Genomic DNA, 23120 nt, shown 5'->3' on the forward strand with positions numbered 1-23120 from the left:
GACTTCCTTTTGAAGCAGCAAATTAACTGTTAAACATTAATATACCTGAAAAATTAGAAAAATCAATACACCTACAGCAAGAAATATCCTCCTGTGCACCAGAAATTGGAACTTACTGTTGGAAATATTCAAGATAATTATATTACTATATAAGCATATCTTCTAATTGGAGCTTAACTTTGCAGTCTGGGAACTCTGACACAAAATCTGCCTTCTAGGGTCAAAGCAAAGTGAAATTGAGCAGATCTGAGTATTTTACAGCTCTGTAAGCATACCCATTTTCTAAATTTCTTGAAGTGGAAAAGGATGCTGGTGGTAGTGTTAGATTTGCCCCCTAGTACTGCAGATAGTTAGCATCAAAATTTTAAGACACTGCTGCTAGCAGGATTGAAAAAAAGGGTAATTCAGTGAAGTATAAAGCTAATTGCTCAAAAATATCCTAGAATGTATCAGTACCACATCTACAGATGTGTGATGGATATCCTACATAGATGCAATGAATTGTATTCTGCAAATGAGGAAAAGGACAATAAAGATTTCAGAGAATCATGAAATATCCTGAGGTGGAAGGGCCACAGGGATCATCAAGTCCAACTCCTGATCCTACAAAGGATACTCCAAGAAGTCACACCATGTGCCTGAGAGCATTGTCCAAATACTTCTTGAACTCAGGCAGTCTTGGCCCTGTGACCGCTTCCCTGGGGAGCCTGTTCCACCACAAAATGCTATTTGCAAAGAAATACTGAAAAGCAAGAATATACAAAAGTTTTGACTTTTGTTTTGTGAAAAAAACTATGCCAGTAAAAGAAGAAAGCCATTATTTCACACCCCCAATAAGGTGGCTTAAAGATTTGTAAAGGTATGGGAATCTATTCCATAGAAAAACATAACAAAAACAATTACTTGGAGAGCCTATCTGAAACTGACTTTGCTAGACTTAAACCAAAACATAATCAATTTTAAGGATTTTTTTCCCAAAAAGAAGCTACAGCCCTAATCTCAAGTAGTGATCAAAGTTGCAGAGCAAAAATCTCACAGGAATAGATTATGCTGGAAGACTTGCATACATCAAATTCAGTGAAACTAAGTGGTTTTGCTACTTTTTCAATATACCAGCTCTACAACAGACAAAAAAACCCAATAAAATCACCACTTCTCACCCACTGAAAAAGATGCATTTGATTTTGCCACTACAGATTTCTTAATTTTGGAATGAATCCATGGAGTATCCATAACTTTAATTTTTTGGAAGGTTGTGTGGTATTTTTAATATCCATCTGAAGCTTAGAAGTGACCATTGTTTTGTAAGAGCCTGGCCTGGGAGAAAGCAAAGCTCCAACATTATTCTCCCAAGTCTTGGGAGAAGTTTGTTTCTCAGCATCTTGTAATAAGCTGTAATGAGCTCCAACCCGACCCCAAATGCATTTCCTCACAGCCTTCAGTTCACAAGGTGGAATCCAAAACCAGGTGTGGGTTTAGAGGTTCAAAGGTACCAGGAGATTCATCATTGATCCATAAACATGAAGGGCATGAGGCCAATGAGTAGACCCTTGACATGATAGTTAAGCCTTCTTCAAAAACGCCCTGGAAACAGAGTTCAAATAGCTGATTAACAAGGATAAAACCCAAAAAATCAACCAGTACCAAGAGAAGTAATTTCGCACTAAACTGAAGAAAAACAAAAAGACCCCATAGCAATAATCTGACAAACTTGCAAAACAAACTGAAAATCTTTTATGCAACCATAAAAAGTCCACCAAAGCAAAGACTTCTGAATTTGTAAAAAATTTAAATGAGTCTCTAGTAAACATCTCACAGAGCAATATTCATAACTTTAAAATTAATCTAAAGAGACAGTAAAAAAAGATAATTTGGTTTCAGACTGCCATCTGAACAGACCTGCTGAAATACAAGAGCTGAAATTAGAAAGTTCATTGCTATGGATGATGATGTGTCAATCATGTCAACATTGTATACATTAGGAAAAGCAAGGTATAACATGCATTTTTCTGATTAGGAATATAGGAAACAAGCTAAGCAGATACCCAGCAGCATCTAGAGTAAGTTTACTAGGAAAGAGGCCATTAAAAAAACCCTAATAATTCTCTTGAATTATTGACAGGAATGCCTCTAAAATCCATTGCCGCTACTCTCTAATAGATTCAGTTCTGAAGTTCTTGAATTCAATATTGTTCCTCAACTTTTAAGGGGTACTGGAAAGGTCTAACACAGTTTTTAATTACTTAAGACTCTAGAGCTTACAAAAATTTCGTTTTCTACATTTGTCAACATATCATGAGGACAAAAGTTAATTAGCTGACTACGTTTTCTGATTATCATGAGAAAGCATACATTCCAGTCCCCAAACAGTTTCCTCTTAGTACCTAAAGTTTAAATTTAAATTACTTTTATTTATATTGGGTATTTCCTATCTCTCTTTCCTCTTAACCACATAGGACTCCCATTTGTTGTGTTAGTACCAGTTCTGCAATTTTAAGGGGTTTATTTCTTAAACTAAGCATTTATCAATTTGGACTATTTGCACCTCTTTCACTGGATTTTTGTTTTTTTTACTGCAGCATTTACATGACGTCTCTGCCATGGTAATTTTATATTATATACATCAATATAACACAGCATGCATAAATTTTTACCTCCTGACATGAATTTTTTGTTTGAATGCTGCAGATGAATTGGGCCTTAATGGATAACTGCTCAGATCCATCACTGTTTGTTAATATAACTAAATCATATAATTACTGTATTATAATAAAATTTTATATGATTGTACATAGTTTTATGTAATAAATATATAATCATTAATAATAAAATTATTACTAATATTATTCAGTTGTTTCTTTCCTCCTGTAGGTGGCACTGACAGTACCTGGTTCAAGAATGAAGAGTCCCAAATACATTTTATCATCATGAGGCAGAACACATTTTTCTGTAACCGCCACCATCATTATCCCACTCAAAAGAATTGAGGGGCATGATTCTACCCTGCATCTCTGCACTCTCATGGGACAAAATTAGTACTTTAAATAGAAGAAATGAAAATCAGTTTTGAAATAGGGCAAGAAGCAATTACTAACATTTATTATTAGTCTTGAAAGAATCCCTCAGAAATCATAGGAAGAAGGATGGTGTTTCTTCAGTGCTGAATCCTGCTCAGGCTTCCACAGGCCACATGAGTTCATGGAAGGGTCCATGCTGATTCACAGAAAAACAGAAGTTTGTCAAATTTTAGCTAAATCAAAATGTTTGGATAGCAGATTCTTGTTAAGGGTAATTTTACTACTACATTCACTTCTCTCAGCCTAGGTTTTTTGGGATTTTCTTCTTTTATAATCAGGATTTGAGTCCTGTCTCAAACTGTGCTACTTCTGGAAGTACATGGGTTTTACACATAGCTGTACTTCCTCTGATAATGAGTTTTCTATGTTTAATCATCTATGATACCAACAATTTATGTATGGAAATTGACAATTTACATCTGGACCATTTGCCCAAATCTCCCTCCAGCTTTTGCCATCCCAGTAAACAATATTTTTCTATATAAATTGAAATATGGTAGCTATTACAACAAAATTACTCAATGATCATATGAGAATTGTTTGTGAAAATCTGACATTTTAGGGATGTACTGATGATAACTCTGTCCTTACCTAAACCTGACATGGCAGATCTTTTCTTAAACTGAACACTTTTCTTAATCAGCACTGAGAAGCAGAATTGTTTCTCCACCTTCAAATTATTTGGGTCCAGATTTTATTTTGTAGTATATCCAACAATAACAAGTTTTTCATACTGACTCTGGTAAGTTAGCCCAGGCCAAAACAACCCCCAGGATACTGAAGTGGCTCACCAGCAGTCATTTATTCAGCCTTAAATCCTCCTTTTCCCCAGCACTTTCTGATGTGACAAGTCCTCATCAATAACATTCACTTAATGAAATTCAGCAGCTCATTTTCACCTCCTGGATTTTCTTACCACTTGCTACAGGTGGCTCAAAGGCTTTACCCAAACTGCCTTATGGAGAGAGGGAGAGAGAAAGCCAGGCTACAAACATGCTGTCCCCAGTGCTGCCACTCCTCACAACAAGCCGCCTGTGGAGACGACTGATGTAAAAACAATGCGCAGCACTTGGCCTGGTCTCCTCAAGGTTTTGCCTAATGTCATTACACCCCCAAAACAGGAAATTATTTTTTTCCTCAAAAGTATCTGAAATAATATCCAGACAGCACTGCATTTGCTATCACAGTTTGGAGGTATGTTTTTGTTTTAATAGATATTATTAAAATGTTAATGCAGTATTTATCCTTATTGTCAAACTTATTGATAAGATTATTCTACAGCTATAGAATTCAAAGGAGACATTAAGAAAAACTCTGCAAGGCAATAAAAAACACATTATCTCTGAAAAAGTATATTCCATGCAGTAATTTGGCTGTGATATTTTTTACTTTGGACCTCGATTATACCTACAGTCATCATCACTAAAATAAGAAACCCCTTGAACATTAATGCTGCTAAACCTGCCTGTATTAACTCTCCAACTGGAAAACTTACCATAAGAAGACAAGAAAAAAGTACTCTGCACATACACTGTGAGTGTGGTGAGGCACTGGAAGAGCTGGTCCAGAGAAGTTGTGGATGCCCCAATCCCTGGAAGTGTTTTAGACCAACCGGGTCTAGTGGAAAGTGTGCTTGCCCATGGCAGGGGGATTGGAACAAGACACTCTTTAAGGTCCCTTCCAATCCAGGCCATTCTATGATTCTATGATTTACCAGAATTCAGACAAACAGAACAGAGACTTATTATTAAGGAAAAGTAAAAGCATGGAAAGTTCCCTAAAAGATGGTTGAATTTGTTAGACTATTTCACTTATTGTGCAATTTATTATTTGGGGCTATGGGGTGGTTTTTTGGGTTTGTTGGATTTTTTTATGTTGGATTTTTAAAAATTCTTCTCTGTAACCCAATTGTTATTTAAAAATGAACAAAACAACAATCTATCCCTTTAGGTTTAAATGGGCTGACCAATAGATTCATCTTCTATGACCATAAAACTTTGCTATGTTTCTTAATCTGTGTTGCAGAGCAGAAAACCTGCATGCCTATAAAATTTTTGGTTAATTTACTACTCCAAGAAATATAGTAGGAAAAACATTTAGCATGCATGATGTACTTCAGATTCTTAGAGATAGTAAACTCTCTGAAGTACCTGATTTATTCTCAAGGTTCTTGAAACACAGATTATCTACACAACAACAAAATTACTTCAAGGACTAAAATGCAATGCATGCCACAGCCTTGTGACAGAGCACTGGACCTGAATACTTGCCTCCTCTGTTAAGTACATCCTTCAAAATGGAAATGCATATCCACAGTAGACTGAAAAGTTAAACACTCATTTCAGTTCTTATCCAAGATTTAAATAAGCAGACATTTATGGTACTAGAAATGTACAGTACACAGAGACTCCTAAGACTTTCTATGAGGAAAATTCTAATAAAATAGGTCATAGACAAGTTTAAAAGTAGAAGTATAGAGGCATAAACAGACTCTAACTATCAGAGCTATTAGATGTTGCCATTCTACAGCATTACAAAGTTCCCATCCTGATATTTTAACAGTAGCTTGAAATGAAAAGAAAAAATCTAAGATGACAGATAAATTGTACAGCAAAACTAAGTCATATTATATAAAGACATCCAATCTCTTTTTATCACTGAGATTTTTCCTTGTGATCTTAACATATGGCTTTCCTTGATGCCAAGAAACAGACAATAAAAAGAAGCCTTTGTTCTTGAGCAGCACCTTTGTTCTTCCCAAGCCTTAGCAACTGTTCAAGGATGCAGTAAGGGCAGAATAAGGGGAAGGATTTATTATGGACAAACTCTATTTCTTACCTGATTCCAGCTTTAGTGTCTTTTCTGTCAGTAACTCATAGTGCTAGAACTGTTAAATAGTACCCCTAGTAATAAAACATCTAACAAGGAAAGGCACCTTCCCTTTTGTTCTTTATTTCAGACCACATCCCTTGACCTGAGCCCTGTCTGATGTGATCAGAAAATGGTCACAAATGGTTTTCTGCAAGCATGAAAGATGTGAAATTTTTAAATAATTTTTTTGGTGGTGAGCAAGCTCTGTTAAGCAGCTCGATTAAATATAGAATATGAAACTTCCTTGACAGGTTTTACTGAGCAAGGAAAGAGCACTATTCCACTCAGGAAAAGCAGAATGAGACCAGAACCCTGGGCTAGAGCAGCCACAGCTGAGGAGGGCACCTGATGTCATTTCTCAGTTCTCAGGTTTGGGTGTCATTGTTGCCATGTCTGGACAGTGTGTGAGGACAACATATGGAATAACAAATTCTCCCACTCACAATAGATTTCTCATTGCAAATCCTGAATCAGAAGTCGTGGGACACTTCAGCAGGTCCCAAGGGCAGGGCAATCCAAAGAGGATGGAGAAAGTGGAGTTTGAGCCAAGGGGAACATCTGCCCCAGAGCTAATCTTTGTGCATCAGAGCATTTTACATTTTCCTCACCATACTCTGGCATGAAAGCTTAGGTTTGTGTCTCACAAAAACCTATACTATTATTTTTACACCAGATTTTTCTTTTACACAAATCTACTTTTGACAAAATGTGCTAACCAAAATATCCCACCAAAAATTACTTGAATTGCAAGGACAAAGCACATGTTAAAATTAAGGTAATTTTACACAGAATCAAGTGTTGGGGTTGCTAATTCTTCACTACTTGAGATTTTTGCATCAAAACTAGATATTATGGCTATGTCAAATCTTATAGGCATTGTAAGTGCTATGGAAATTCTTTAAAAATTTGTTCTACTCTGTGTGATGCTATAAATCACAGCAGGATCTAAGAACAGGCATTTCATGTTTCAGAGCACCTTGCACATTTAATCGTGCAACATAAATTCTTAACTAGCTCTTTTTTAGCAAAGGTACTCAATGATTTATATTTCTCACACAAAGAATATCATTTTGTCATTTTGATAGTGGAACCCTGGAAAAAGTTAAAGATAGAATCTAAAATGTTAAGCTTTGTGCTTTCCCAGATCAACTGCACCTGTGTAAGCAGTATGATAAATTATATAATTGTTAGATGTGATGATTGTTTAGTAATTAAATGTAATTATTATATAACCATAAGAAGAATAGTGAGAAACTATGTTGGAAATTCAGAGAGGGGCTAAATTTATGTATACAATAGAACAATATAGGTTTAATAATTAACATGAAAGTTATGTAACGATAGAGTATAAAACATGATCATTTCGGATGTATGGTCGGAGTCAGATTTGGGTTGAATATACCCCGATTCCCAGAGCTCTTAATAAAAAGCACCGCATATAATCCCCCGTGATTATGTGTTTTTGAACGCTAACAATTTTAAATATGGTTTTTTGGTTTTAAGTGACAAAATTCCAAATTGTCTTGTAGTCCAAGAAATTGCTTTTTTTATTTTCTATAGATAAATTATTTCCATCTGTCTCTCTCACATTTCATGAGAGTATTGTGATTTTCTTCTATTGGTACAATTCAAGCAATAATGAACTTATTCTACATAGGATGAAAACAAATATTAAATTCAAGTTTATCAACAGCACACAGCTTGCTATAATAAACGCTTTGATTACTAGAAATACTAAGGGTGTCTGTTACATTTTCAGTTCATTTACACCAGCTAGCTTAGGCTCTCAGATGTCATGTTGAAGAGTTACTAATGCTCTTCTACACATAACAATAAAAATTGGCATTTAAATCAATGTTTCTTCACTTTATGGATTTTTGTATGACCCCAGCTATGGGATGGTCACTGCCTGAAAGCTTCAGACTCAGTTTTGATATTTCCAATAGAAGGAGTTATTTCACATTACACCAAGAAGATTAAGAAGACAATTCATAGCCTTCAAAGAGAGAAAAGCTACTTACATTAATCATAAATAGCTTAGGATCACACTCAATTTAGGTATGTGCTGAGGTTCTAAACAGTGTGACATTTTTAAGAAGCTTCTCATTTTAGTTCCATGAGAACCACAGGGGTATAACATATACAACATTTTGAATCAATTCAACTTCAGGTCATCTTTTCATAGAACTATGTTTTTGCTGTCATGCAGATATAGTTTAAAGACATGGTCAAGTCTACTGATGCCAACTGCAAGTAGCAAACAAGTGTTACAATAGAATCCTCAGCTGCTGAATTTATTTCACTATGATTTTAACTTTAGCAAATAATTTAATTGTTTTACTGTGAAGTTACACTTCTTCCTGAAAGCACCCTATATTTGCAAAAGACAGATTTCTGTTCAGACTCTGGTTCCAAAAAGGCTTGTGAAGAACACGGTGGTGTCAGGTGAGCACCATGCAGAGTCTTAAAGGGAACAACAGGAAAGAGAGCTTGGGATGGACTCACTCTCAGCAACCCTTTATTTCACTACTAAATCATTTTGCAAGCAGAAACACATGATAATTCTGCACTGTTTCTGGTTACACTGCCAGTGTAGGTGCTGATAGACGCTGCAGTGGAGTTTGAAAACATGGATCATGACAGAAGTTACTGTCCTCCTATGGCAAGCACCCAGTGTATCTGTAATCCCATCACTCCTGTTTCAAGGCTCTGAACTAAAAAAGGAAATTATTTGCTTGGGCTGTGTTTCATAACACCTTCAGCATGCCTGTTAGCAGGACATCCACCCACACCATCACTAACTGCAAAGGCTATTCAGCCAAACTTCTGCCCAGCACACAGCGCCACTCCCCAGCTCACCTGCCCAGCCTGCAGCCCTCCATCCTGGGATATCCCACCAAGTCTCATCTGTGCTGGTGATGCCATAGTTCTGGGAACTGACCAAACCTTCCAGTTCATCCCATTTCTCATGATGCATGTGTTTGGGTATAAGCATTTCAGATGTGCTCCTGAACCATTTGAAAGCAATCAGGTCTGGTCCTAAAAAAAAAAAAAAAAAAACAACAAAATCAGTTTTGGTAGCATTTTGGCATTTAAATCTCACAGTGATCTTCAGTCTTGCTGCTTGCTTGTAGCCATCTCAGAACACAAAATGGATCCTTAGGAAACATTATAGAATCACCCATGAAAACAAAGCTTCTCTCACATCTTTCCTTATGAAAAGCATTTTATTTTCTATATTATTTTTCTTAGCTCCTTAATTATAATTGGCTTAACTGCTAACTACTTTTAATAGTGTTGAACTGCCCCCTGCAGCTGAATCAGAGGTAAAACGTGCACAAAAAATTTTGTATCATGATTCATGAGCTATGTCTAAGGGTTCAGGAAATAAGGCTCGCTCTTCCAGATCTCAAACTGTCTGAAATAAGCTGATGGGAAAGGATTTTTCTCTTCTGATGAGAAAAAGGCTTAGAATAGTGAAGTCATGTTTATTGAAAGACTGAGGTTTTTGAAAAATTGTGAGTACTTGTCTTCTCCTTTTCAGGAATAAAAGGGAAACTTTCTGTTACGAGACCAGAAAAGGTTTGTTTTTCACTATTTACTTTTTGATCCCGTGAGATCACAGGGTTAAGAAAACATTCAGAACAATCTATACAAACATGTTCACATGCAAAAATAAGAACAGTCAAGCTGGCACTTTCCTGAAGCAACTTCTTGTCCAAGAATGGAGTGACTGAACCTACTGGGGTGTGACTTATGCTATAGATAAAAGACCAAGTGTCTCTAATTGAAGCAGTTGTTTTTTTCTGGCTCAACATGAATAGTATATTAGAGTTATTGTTCCTACTTACTTGGATTTAGTGCCATTCACAATATTATATAAATTGTGATTCACTATCCTGCATTCTGAATAAATACCAAATAAGTGCCAGTGTCTGTGAAAACGACAGTAAAATTTACCAGACAAGTAGTAAAAGTTGTCACAGGATTGATTAGAGTGGGGGCACAACGGTTAAATTGTTCTCAAACACTTTGATCAGTACTAATGTCTAGTTAAGAAATCACACACATGCCTCCATGAAAAAAGGACAAGGTTAAATAATGTACATTTCAAACTAAACACTGCCTTATTTGCCAGAGATAACAAGGGGTAATGAATGATGCACCAACAAAGATGAAAAATTCCATTTTCTGCCCCTGCAAAAGTGCCTTGTAAAATGATAAGTGAAGTTCAAAAAAATATTCCAAATCATACCTTGACTTTAACACATTGGGCTATGTCTTTCAAATAATAATGTCTAACAATGCTGAACCAACACCTGCACAGCAACAGCAAGAGGGGAAATACTGGCACTTGCAGTTCCAGTCAGCAAGTGTAAAGGAGTCAGGTACCTTGGTAACAGTGGTGAAAGTAATCTTTAAAATTTCATCCATTTAATTCCTCAGGGAGAGAACTCTTAGTGAGCTAAGGTTGTTGATAAAAACGATAGCACAGCATCTACAGTCCCCGTTCAATATAAAAATGTAATAAAAAAACTTCAGAACTATTAAAAACTATAGAGAACTTCTGAAAAAAGATTGCTTTTCAGTTATTGTTGTGATGATTAATTAGATTTGAAGGTTAGTACTGAACACTTGTTACTTAGAAGACCTGCAAGAGATTATTCCTACAGTACTGTACTGCTGCATTCTAGCCTTAGTTCAGGATAGGTTTCAATTCTTATTTAATTTCCTGGAAACATTGGCATTTCAGTAGAATTATTAAAATAAAACCTGAAACAAACAAAAATCACAGTTTGAGAAAACAACTTTGTTTTGATTTATAAAGTTAATTTCCAAGTCAACTTATACCCTTAAAGATTTGATAAAATCTATGAATAGGATGCTTTATAACATACTAGATAAAGTGCATCAATATTTATAAACGCAGTCAACTCCGTCAACTGTTCTTGCCAGGTCTCCTTGGACACCAGTGACAAGTGATGTCCCTCAGGGGTCCAAACTGGGACCAGTGGCATTTAACATCTTCAATACTGACAAAGATTGGGATCACATGCACTGTCAGAAAATCTGCAGATGACACCGAGCTCTGAGGAGTGCAGATGACACTCCTGACGGATGGGACACCACCCATGAGGAGAAGCTCAAGAATTGGGCCCATGGCAATCTCATGAGCTTTAGCAGGACATAGGGTAAGGCACTGCACCTGGGTCAGGGCAGCCCCTGATACCAACACAGGCTCTGGGGCGAACAGATTGAGAGCAGCCCTGCTGAGAAGCACTTGGCTGGTGTGGCTGGAGCATTTGAAGCCATTGAAGACTGAGGCACAGAGTCATTAAGGATCTCAGCCATCTCTTTGTCCAGGTCTCCCATTTCCTTCTGGAGAGGAAGGAAATTATCCTTAGGACGTTATCCCTAGACTTTCTTTTGCTTGCAACACAACGATAAAAGCCCTTCCAGTTACCATTACATCCCTGGCCAGACTCAATTCTATCTGAGCCTTGGCTTCCCTAACCTTGTCCCTAGCTTCCCATATAATTTCATTGTATTCCTCCCAGGACACCTGTCTTTGTTTCCACTTCCTGAAAGACGTCAACCAGCAATGTGCACTTGCAGCTCAGGAGGCCAATCAGGTCCTGGGCTGCATCCAAAGCAGTGTGGCCAGCCAGGCAAGGAAGAGCATTCTCCCCTCTGCCCCACTCTGATGAGCCCACATCTGCAGTGCTGCATCCAGCCCTGGGATCCCCAGCACAGGAAGGACACTGGCCTGTTGGAGCAAGTCCAGAGGAATGTTGACTAGAAGGATGGAGCTTGTCTCCTCTGAGAAAAGGCTGAGAGAATTTTGTTTGTTCAGCTTGGAAAAAAAGGCTTAAAAGTGACCTCACTGCAGCCTCCCAGTACCTGAAGGGTGCCTGCGAGAAGGATGGAGACTATTTACAAGGGCCCTGTAGTGACAGGCCCAGAGGGAATGGCTTCAAACTGAAAGAGAGCAGGTTTAGATTAGATATTGGGAAGAAGTTCTTTAGGAGGTCAGGCCCTGGAACAGGTGGCCTAAGAGAAGTTATGGATGCCCCAATCCCTTTAAGTGTTCAAGGCCAGGTTGGTTGGAGCTCTGAGCAAGCTGGAATAGTGGTGTCCCTGCCCATGGTAGGGGATTGAAATCTTTAAGTATTCTTAATCCTTAAAGCCCCTTCCAACCCTGCCATTCTATGATTCTATGATTTATGTATTCTAGGAAGTGGTTAAGAAAGTGCAAATATTCTAGAGACATCACATATTGGAAAAACGTTAAAAAGAAGATTGTGCAATGAATTTTACTGCTGAATTTTGAATGACATTAATACTACATTGCAACATGCAATTACACTTACATGTGCAGAGGTGGTACATTCAAATGTCCATAAATTTAACTTTAACCTTATGACTACCATTTGCACTTGCTTTCATGACATCTTTTAATAACATTTCATTTTAATAACAATACTTTCTGAGTCTACAGATTCCTAACAGTACAATCTTGGACATTTTTGCTGAGATATAAGTAAAGTTGTCTGAAGGAACTTTTTCTGTCCATCTGCTTAAGAGACAGCCCTTTCAAGACCTGGTATCCATGAGAAAGAATAGGAAGAGAGAAAAGCTGAATCCTGAGGGGTAGTGGAGATAAAGGTCAGAATGGTTTCTTTCTCTGCACTCTTCCCCAAATTGCTTAAAATCTCCTCCAGTTCACGAGCAGAAACCTCTAGTTTGTCTCCATGATTGCCCTCTCAAGGATAAAGGTGATGAAATGAAGATCTCTTTCTTGAAAAGGGGCTGCTGTGGCTGACACAGCTAGAGATTCTGGTGTCGTGAGAAAGCCGCCAGCTCAAGCTGAAAGAATTCAACTCACAAATACTTTGAAAGCCGTAACTGCAGCTTGCTGGTATCACTTAAAGAAAGCATCCTTTGAGAATTCAGCGCTTACGAACAAGCAGAGTATGAATAATGTCATTGCCACTCGTAACAGAGAGCAAATCCCAGTGAATCAGCTATGTGGGAACCAAAATATCACAGTGACAGGCACTTCAGAACTATATCATTATGTCTCTTTTGTAAATATGATGAGTTATATCTTAGCCCTATTGAAATGAAAGCTCACCAAAAATCAAAGAACAGAGTAGTGTAGCTTCTAAGGGAAGTAAATTTTTCAAAGGCTCATCTTCCCAGCAGTGTCAGGATTCTTCTCATTCCCTCTGACCTGCTGAGCAACCCTGAATAATTCAGTCACCTCTCAGCCTCCTGCTATGAACCCTCTCTCGGACTGAAGCTGTGCTCTAACAGGAGAATAGGTTGCTTCTTGCAACATAATGAAAGTCAGCAGCTGCTACAGACCCAAATGCTGCTGCTATATTACATCTAAGTGCAACAGCAAGTGTACTGTATTCTGTCTTCAGAAAGATGGGATTTCCATTGCTGTTGTAGTCCTTTAAACACCATCTTCATTCCATTTGGGATTCCAGGGGCTATAAACAAGAAATTGCCTGAAAAAAAAGGAAGCCATGAAAGGACTAATAAATCTAACCACATGGATGGCAGCATGTTGCAAAATGATGCAAAGCATTCTGAATTATAGAAGAAAAGCAGGAAATGAAAGGAAAAAATTCACTAAAGCTTGCAAATAAAAGCTATTTGGAATCATCTCAGCTTCCAAACAAGCAATAAATTAATTGCTGTAAAAACCAGGTAAAGGTAATCAAAAATTCACAGTTTTAGCTTCCAGCAATGAACACACAATCTAGGTGCTCTTAAAACAATGCCAAATTCATAAAAGCAGGCAAGCAATAGCATCTTACCAAATGCACAGGTTACTGACCAAGCACAGTAGACTCAGAAGGGAGGATGGAACTGGGCTCTTCTCAGAGCTGCCAAGCTAGAGGACTAGAAAAGCACACAGGAACTGATGCACAGGAAGTTCCAGCTGAACATGAGGAGGAACTTCATTACTGTGCAAGTAACCACACACTGAAACAGGATTATCCAGAGAGTCTGTGGACTCTCCCTCACTACAGATATTCCAGAACCATCGGGATGCAATCCTGCACCACACGCTCTGAGGTGACCCTGCTTGACCACTGTAGCCCCTTCCAACCCAACCCATTCTGTGAAGACAATTTCAGGAATCTATAAGTCATGGCAAACACATCCTGTGAAAAAACCAAAACATATTCAAAAAGCAAACCGACCCTCGGACACTACATCTACATCTTGAGGCCATGCAAGGCTGTGGAAGAATTCAGCCCAAACATCTACAGGAGAGTGACACTCCTGCATTTATCATACTCATGAAGCCACTGTGAGCTCCTCAACAGAAGTGACACACTACTATTTCATGCATTTTTTTTCACAGTCATCTGTGAGAAACTAATCTTGTAGAAGATCCTTCTTTTGCCAGATCTTCTTCATGATCTACACAGCAGTCATTATGGAATGTTTCTCATGCCTAAATCTGATGTCTTCTATATCATAAACTCACTCAGTAAGGAAAACTGGGCTACATCTTTTGGACAAAAAGCAGAACATATTACATGGTAGTTACGGTCCAAAGAAGCAGAAAAGCAGAAGTAAATTTGGCCCACACTAGGTGAATAGTGATTCTCTTGTCATGTACTATAGAGAGGAAGATTATTTTCAGCAACAGGGAATCAGTCTAATAACTGCTGATTTTTTTCACAGGAGTCCCCTCAAACACACGGCACTCACCATCAGACCATCACTGAGGCCCTTAGAGGTAGCACAGTAAAACACATATACACACAAAGTTTCATTTCATAAACCTTTAGATAAACTTGCATAGCAGGGTGTTATTTGCATGGCAAGCATGATTAAAACAAAGACACAAATCACAGATTAAGAAGTTCAAAGAAGAAAAACTCAAAACACCTTGGAAAGGGTGGGGCTGGAATTACCTCGGTAGGATTAAAAATTTGTCTCAGAAAAATATATCCATATCATTAACTTTTTTCAAGTCCTTTATAACTCAAACTTCAAATTAACATAAATTTATTTTTTAAAACATCTCATCAGAAATCCACTTTGTAGTGGCAAAGTCCTAAGACTAGATCACTGTAATGAAAGCCATTTTACAGGTACAATAAAATGTAAAATATAGCTGAGATTACAATGCACAGGATTATATTCAGTTGTTCTATGCAGAGCTTCATCAAATACATAAATGGTCCACAGCTCCTCTTCTGCAAATGCCCAGGAGCTCTTAGTGTCAGACAGCTTCTTTTTGTCTTTTTAAAATTATTCTAACATCTCTGTGCACTTGTCCAAGGTACAAAATTATTTTTTCTTACCTTTTCATTTTTGTGTATTTAACTAAAGCACATTACAATGGCTCTCTGCATTTCAAATCCCTGTCTTCTCAGGTAAGTATTCTATTTTTATCCCTTTCAGAGCGCTTTCTTCAGCCTTCTGCTCTGCTTCATGCTTTTGATCTTTTGTTTGTTTTAGATCTACAGGTGCCTTTCAAGGCCAGGGGGATTTTTTTGTGTGTGTGAGGGATTTTTCCTCAACTCTGGTTTACCTGACAAAGATCTTATTGAGATTACCAATCCATGCATCTCAGTGCAGTAAATGACACCATTTCCAAACTGAGTAAGCAAAAATATTCCTCCTTTACTTTCACTTTGTTTACAAAGGTGAGTTAACATAAAATATGCTCATTTTCCAAACAGATTTTACTTTGACTAAAAAAACTGACTTAACTTCTCAAAACCTTCAGAGCACTGACCATTCTCAACAAAACCCAACTGATGATGTCTCTTGCGTCATGCAGAGTTTTGACTGCATTCAGAGGTAATGACCATGTGACTTCACCAAAGAGCAGTAACAGTAGAGAAAATAAAAATGCATATTTTGAATATATGGTTCTGGCTTAGAACACATATTGCAACTACTCAGATCATTATGATGAGATAATAAGGTAACAAGTCTTGAATATTGCATGAAAACTCAAAAGGTATTTAAGCAAACTGAAAATAGTTTATTTTCTTTGTTTTCCTCATTATACTAGTATTTACCTCCCAGTCTGGTGATTTGTTTCTGCCTCATAGATATTTGCTTTTGGATATAATTACTCAATACAATAGGCACAATAAATATATATTTCGGAAAATTTTTCTTCAATCCCGTTTTTCTTCTCTAACACTTGAACTTGAAGCTATGTTGCTCTGTCTTTTCTGTAAAAAGCAGTAGAGTCAATACTTTTTTCTACTACACCTAGTAGATTTTCATCTATATTACTCCCTAAAGTTCAAACACAGAGGTAATATGCAAACCCAGTTCCTTTTCAGAAGAAAGGAAAATTACATGTTGAGTCAGGCATATTGCCCAGTATAATTTTTTTTCTAAATAAGATAATAATAAAAATAAGACCATAATACTTTTCCTTCCATGAGGAATAATAACAGTAATAACAATGCATTCAATCTTATTTCCCAGAAGTCTATATCTACAATCAAAGATGCAGTTCTGTGTATAGAAATCCCCAGAGCTGCCACATCAGAGAGCCATATGTCAAGACAAAAAAATCTGGTCTGTTTTCATTACTTGTTACAACCTCTCCTGGTCCTCTGTGGTTTCTCTAGCTCTAACCCTACATGCATTAATGCTTTCCTGATTTACTCCTTGGTCTATGCTCGGCCAGTACAAGCACTGACACAGTTATGCATGAGTTAGACTGGGGCACTACAGAAGCCAAAAAAGACATCTAGCAGCACAAAATGGTATGCAATACTAGATTGGAATTGCCTCTAAAAAGCCATAGGCCAAATTTCATCATAGAAGAATGCCTGAAGGGTTTCTTTTTGAGGTTTCTTTGGTAGTTTCTGGTTGGTTGGTTTGGTTTTTTGGTACGTTGTTTTATTTATTTTGTTTTTATGGTTTTATGGTTTTCTCTGTTGCTTTGAGGGTTTTTTTACAATTTTTTTTTTAACTGAGTCTTGTTTTTGCTTAGACCAAAATCTTGCCTATGGCATTTTCAAGCTTACCCGTACTTAGACCATCTTCTTTTTTCAGTTTGTTAGCACTTTGATCCTCCTTCTCTAGATCGCTTTGTTCAGCAACTTTTACCAAGTGCCAAGAGACTCCACAAAGTTCAGAAGAACACAGCAATTATTTACTTACCAATATACACAAGAGATGCCAAGGTGTAACTAGCAGTATCCAGAAGTTAATTTGCTTTCCACTCTCATGGCAGTCATCACTCAGTGGAAAACAACTCATATCATCAGAATGGGATAATCCTCAATTTTACCGAGTCATCAAGTTCTAATTCCCTGCTTTTCCTCTTAGTATTTAATAGCTCTTCTTATCAGTGTTCTTCCTCTTTCATTCTGTCAGGATTAAAATAATTCACATTTTAATAATTTTCAGAACAGAGCTAAGACAACATCACATTGCTCTGCAGCACCAAACAACTTCAACCAAAACTATCAGGCTCCAGGTTCAGGTGTCTCAAGCCCTTACAGAAGTGCTTCTTCTCCCTAGGATGAAATGGGGATTTTTTGTAAGGTTCATAATAAAAACCTAAAAAAATTCATGAGCATCCAGCTGAAATTAATAACAGCACAAGCAGACAGTGCAGACCATTTGCAAATTAGTCTGGCCTTGGTGCTGGTGCTGCCTTTTGCAGTGTGGAAGAGCTCTTCCTTCCATCTGAGTGCCAGCGCAGGCAAGAAACAGGAGAGCAGTCACACACAGAGGGAAGTCACACAAATCCAACACACACAAAGCCTGTCAAACTAATGTGCAGAACACTGCAGAAGATTTTAAAAATTTTTCTCAGCCAGAATTTTCCAGCTGTCAACACTGAAAATCTCTGCATTAAGTTCCAGGAGGCCTCTGATGGAGCAGGGTAACTTTGCCACATAGCTGCCTCAGGGCCTGCCACCTCCTCTGCCCCATCCCTGGCCACAAAACGAACTCTGAGCAGTACACACGGTTTTCACAGCTTCCAAGCTCTTTCAGAATATTGTCCCAGGAATTTTTCCAAATGACACTTTTTCAATAGATACATCCATTTTGACAGATTGGTATTTTCAGATACACCACAGCAATCTCCACTTTTAAATACACATCTTAAATATGAAGTTTCATACATATATATATATATATATATATATATACACACACACTACATAGAGATATATTATTATATGTAGATATTTCTTACATATATCTCAAATAATATAGCTAAGACATACATCCATATATTTTTGGTAAAGAGAAAACAAATGTTTCCTTTATCTAAAACCAAATTTTGCCATCTTTGCAAATTAAAACTATGTTTGTGTGCATGTGCACATAGGTATCTGGATATGACTAAGTGCTACCCAACATAAATCTAGTCAGAAGTCAGGCCCTTAAACATTCTTGAAGTGATCTTGCACACCCCTCTGGTTCTGGCCTGTACTCTTGATTTCCCACAAAGTCACAAACTGGACTACTGAGCTTATCAATCTAAAACCAAACGCCTCCCTAGTACAAACATCTGTCTGCTTAGCAAAAATACACCTTGGATGTTATTTCTAGTTCATAGTTTGGTCATCCCAGGAAAATAGTGGTTCACCATAAGTTACTACAACATTTAAAATGGATTGCAGTATTTTTTCAACACCTTGCATAACTCTGGTGAGACTATGCAGGCTTTTCCCTTTTGAAAGGGTTATTTCTTCTGATTCTGAACCAAAAGGCACCTCATAGATAATTATTCAGCCCGCTAAAATGCAGAGAAGGGCAAAGATAAATGAAAAGGTTTACAAGCAATAGAAACCCTGTAATAAATGAAAAATGGACGAGTATTTTCTTAGAATAGTAAACCATGTGACCAATTTTCTATGCATCATTTTTCAGCTTAAGTGTGTTCTGAAGCATTTATTCATAATGCTCATATAATGACGATGCTTCCAATTTTCACCTTTGAGAGGTGAAGGTGATCTGTAGCCATTGTATTCAAAGGCTGCCAAAGACAGTAGTCTCTCATTATGCTCTAACAAATCTCATTGCTTTCTCTTTTAGCCACATCAAGCCTGCTCAGCATTGAGCTTTAAGAGCTAGATGCTATTAGTACTTGGACAATTTGTGAGTGCAAACAGAAATTTAAAATCTCAGTGTTGGTTGATGGTTATTGTGCTTACAGCTGGGTAACAAGCTCTTTAATACACTCCATTCAAAGTCCATTTCCACTTTCTTGCCTTCTGCACAAGACATAAAACATCTGCATACAAAACATTTGTAGTGTATTCTGTAATTTGTATTTATTGGCCTACACAAATAAGAATTCAAGAGGTACTAGCAAATAAAGATTACTCACAGGTATGTATTGTCAGTCGCTTTTAATTTTATTCAAAATAGTAGAAGTATCTGATCTCTCAGTAATATTCAACTTCCTTAGGCCTTGTTCAGAAAACCTATATAGAAACTCTGTTAATTCTTTTGGACTGGATTTAAGTAGAGATCCCTTTCTTTTGTGTTTTTATCTCACACACTATTGTTTCAGAAAATTATTTCCATACCAGGGGAGGGAGGAAGGACTTCTCAAAAGAATAAAAATACTGAAGTTTGATTCTTATTCTGTTGCATACAAAGAATATTTTAATAAATATTAAGGGATGCAAAATTTCACGCTAAGTAATGAGCAACATCAGGAACGCGTTTTTGTAGCTCTTTCCTTGCTGAAATTTTGAAGTGTTTTACTTACATGTCAAACTATGTGTTTAACTTACTGTCTTTGGCTTCTGCATGATATTGTAAGTGAAGATAAGAAAATACTTGACAACTGGTGTTTTTAAAAATTAAGATTACTTGATCATCAAGAGATACTGTAGTTACACTTCAAAGTTATTAAATTGCTTCTTGAGTTTTAAAAAACAACTCTTTTTTAATCACAATTTTAATGGAATTTGAAATGCACTGATACATGCCAAAGGAATTGAATACAGGAAACAAGTTATGATAGAGAAATCAAACTAATCACTTTAAAGGTGCAGCAGTAAAGTTAAAGCTCCAGATAATTGTTTTTTAATCACTGACATTTGACAGTGGTAATAACCTGAAAAAAAAATATTCTAGTGCAATGAAATTGTAGTTTCATTATAAAGATGTGTGAACTTTGAAAATTTCCAAAACAATAACATCATCCACTTTCACAGAATCATAAAATGGTTTGGATTGGATTTAAAGGTCACCTAGTCCAACTCCCCTGGCATGGGCAAGGACATCTTGACCAAGATAAGGACTCCTTCAACGAGATTCCCAGAACCCTATCCAAACTGGCCTTGAATGTTTCCAAGCATTGGGCATCCACAGCTTGTCTGGGCAATCCATTCCAGTGTTTCAGCACCCCCATCATAAAACATTCTGTCTTTACATTTAGTCTGAATCTACATTCTTTTAGTTTAAAACCCTGAGCCCTTGTCCCATTGCTACAGGCTCTACTAAATAGCCTCTGATCATCTTTCTTTAAAACTCCTTTAGGTGCTGAAAGGTGCTGCAAAAAGGTCACCCTAGAACCTTGTCTTCTCCAGGCTGAACTACTCAAAGTGTCTCACCCTGTCCTCACAGCAGAGGTGCTCCAGCCCTCTGAACATCTCAGCATCTCTCCTCTGGTCCCACTCCCAACAGGTCCTTGCCTTCCAACACAGCATGAGAAGCTGCATTATCATCCAGATCCCCTCAAGACCTTTTGTCTTACAAATAGGTTTGCTTTTCAGCTGGCTTAGAAAACTGATCCAAATGAAACATGACCACTTATTTTTAGGAGAAACAAAGTAACATAGTGGAGAAGTGACTTTCCAGTACATTTTTATATCCACTTAACCATTCATTAAACACAGCTTGAAAGCTAAAAAAAAGAAAATTAAAATGCAGTCATGCAGAGCTCCTGTATGACAGTAAATCCTTTATGTGACAACATATCACATGAAGCAGACAATGAATTACCTCAGAAAGTGACTTGACAGGAGTGTGGATCCCTCCATCTGTCATTTGCTCATGGAAAACACAGGGCACAGCCATCCAAGCATCACAGGTAAAGCAAGGAAAATAACAGATTCTCACAAAAAAGAAGTGTTTTCTCTGTCTCAAGAGATAATTTAAACTAGCATTTGACTTAACACAATGCAGTGGAATAAGAGCATTAACATGCTCAATTGCTTTGATTCAGCAGCCTTCATGTAACTGCCTAGGCAGCACTAACTCAACAATTTTTTGTCTGCTGCCAAGCCAACAAGAAGCAGGTAAAATTACAGTAGTTCTGAATAACTACCAAATACTTATACCTATATACTCACATATATAATTATTAATGACAATTTAATATTTATGAAGTGCATGTACTATACATTATTATATTACATATACACACACCTTATATTGATACTACAACTGTTGCCTGGAAATAAAACATTAGATGATAATTAAGACATTATAAAAATTTCTTCCTTGATTAAAAGATTTGCCTCAAAAGATTACTTCTTAAAATTAGAATGCAAAGAAGACATATAATTTCAAAGATTTTCTATGTCTCCTTTTATATTACATTATAACCTAGCTCAGAGTCAGTCATGATTATTGTTTACTCTTGTTCCCTACTCTGACACTGAAAAACATCACAGCCTAACTGGATTAGCTATTGACCACCTGTAAGAAGGCAGCCACTTGTGTAGGGTTTTGGCTCAAAAGAAAAAAATATTAAAAAATAAAACCACAAGAAAATAAAATCACTAAGTAAAAGCATTTTATGCTCATTTCTATGATATCCTTGCACTGCACAGAAGCATAAAGATGGGACTTTTAAAGTTTCTTAACTGGTTTAGACTCATGAGGCTGGGGCAGGAGAATCCTACTGTCTGACCCCAAGTTCTCTCTGAAAGGCGAACTGAATGCCTCTCAGGATCCAAAGTTCAATGTTTTCCAGACATCCATACTAGACAGATGGATTTTGCTTGAAATTCCCTTTTTAAAAGAAAATGCCAGCCCAGTCACAGAGCAGAGGAGACACTGACCTAACTTGTACCTGACTAGAATCACCTCTTCTCTACAACAACAATCCCTCTATCATTTATCTACCAAAATGACTTCAAATTAAATAAAAAATACTTTGCTGAGAAATTAGTATATTTATAAATGCTATATCTTTTTATCACTGCTTCTCCAGTCCAAGAAATGGCTGATTTTTTTGAGATTCATGGTGGCAATTAGATAATCTGAATGTTCTACACTGTCACATCCATACATGCCTCAATTTTGGAGGGTATAATAATCCTCTTCCTGCTAAGGTCAACAAGTCTTTCTTCTTCCACTACATTGGAATTGCAAAATAAAACAACAAACAGGATTCTCTGCTCCCAGACAAAGAAGCATCATGACCTACATAACTTACCCAAGGCTGTATTTTTCTCTGGGGAACAGTTACTGTTTCCATCTCAAACTCTGATATCATCACTTCATCATCTTATTCTGGAAGGATGGAAATTGTTAATGTCCAAGTAATTTCAGGGTCAGAATGGTACTGAGAGCAAAACTGAGGCACATCATAAAGAGTATAATATGTATATATGGGATACATTGCAAGTACAACACCAAACATGCACTAGCCAAAAACAGAGTTATCAATGCACGTGGTACTGTACTTCTTTTGGATATAATAGTGGCAGAGATTAGTGTTGCAGAGTGTCAAAAAGTAGAAAAAAAAAAATACACCCCTCTGTTCTCATCACTGCAGAAAGCATTTACCAAGACCAAAGATCAAGTGTATCACTATGTGGCAAAGCCAAGCTGTGGAGACTGCAGGGTATCATAAATAAATGTAAAACTATGAATTAAACACATCACAGTGAAGAATATAACCAAGAAAATAAACACAGAAAAGTGCTCACAAAAGTGTCATTTAATAAAGATTTGCTTCTATATAAAGGGGCATACTGTTACACAGGACAGCCCAGGAAAGGTGCGATTGGGAGTGTGAAGATGCGGTAGACAGGTTTAACAACTCTGTACAATCTAGGTAAAATTTTCAATTGCAAATTGAAAGCCTACCTGAGGTTAAACATTCACATAAAGGAGTCAATTAGAATGTCACAAAATATACTCTTTTCCTGGGTCTACATTGAAGAAAATACTTTGGTTTTT

Source organism: Ammospiza nelsoni, chromosome 4 (assembly GCF_027579445.1).
Source record: "Ammospiza nelsoni isolate bAmmNel1 chromosome 4, bAmmNel1.pri, whole genome shotgun sequence".
Taxonomy (NCBI): domain Eukaryota; kingdom Metazoa; phylum Chordata; class Aves; order Passeriformes; family Passerellidae; genus Ammospiza; species Ammospiza nelsoni.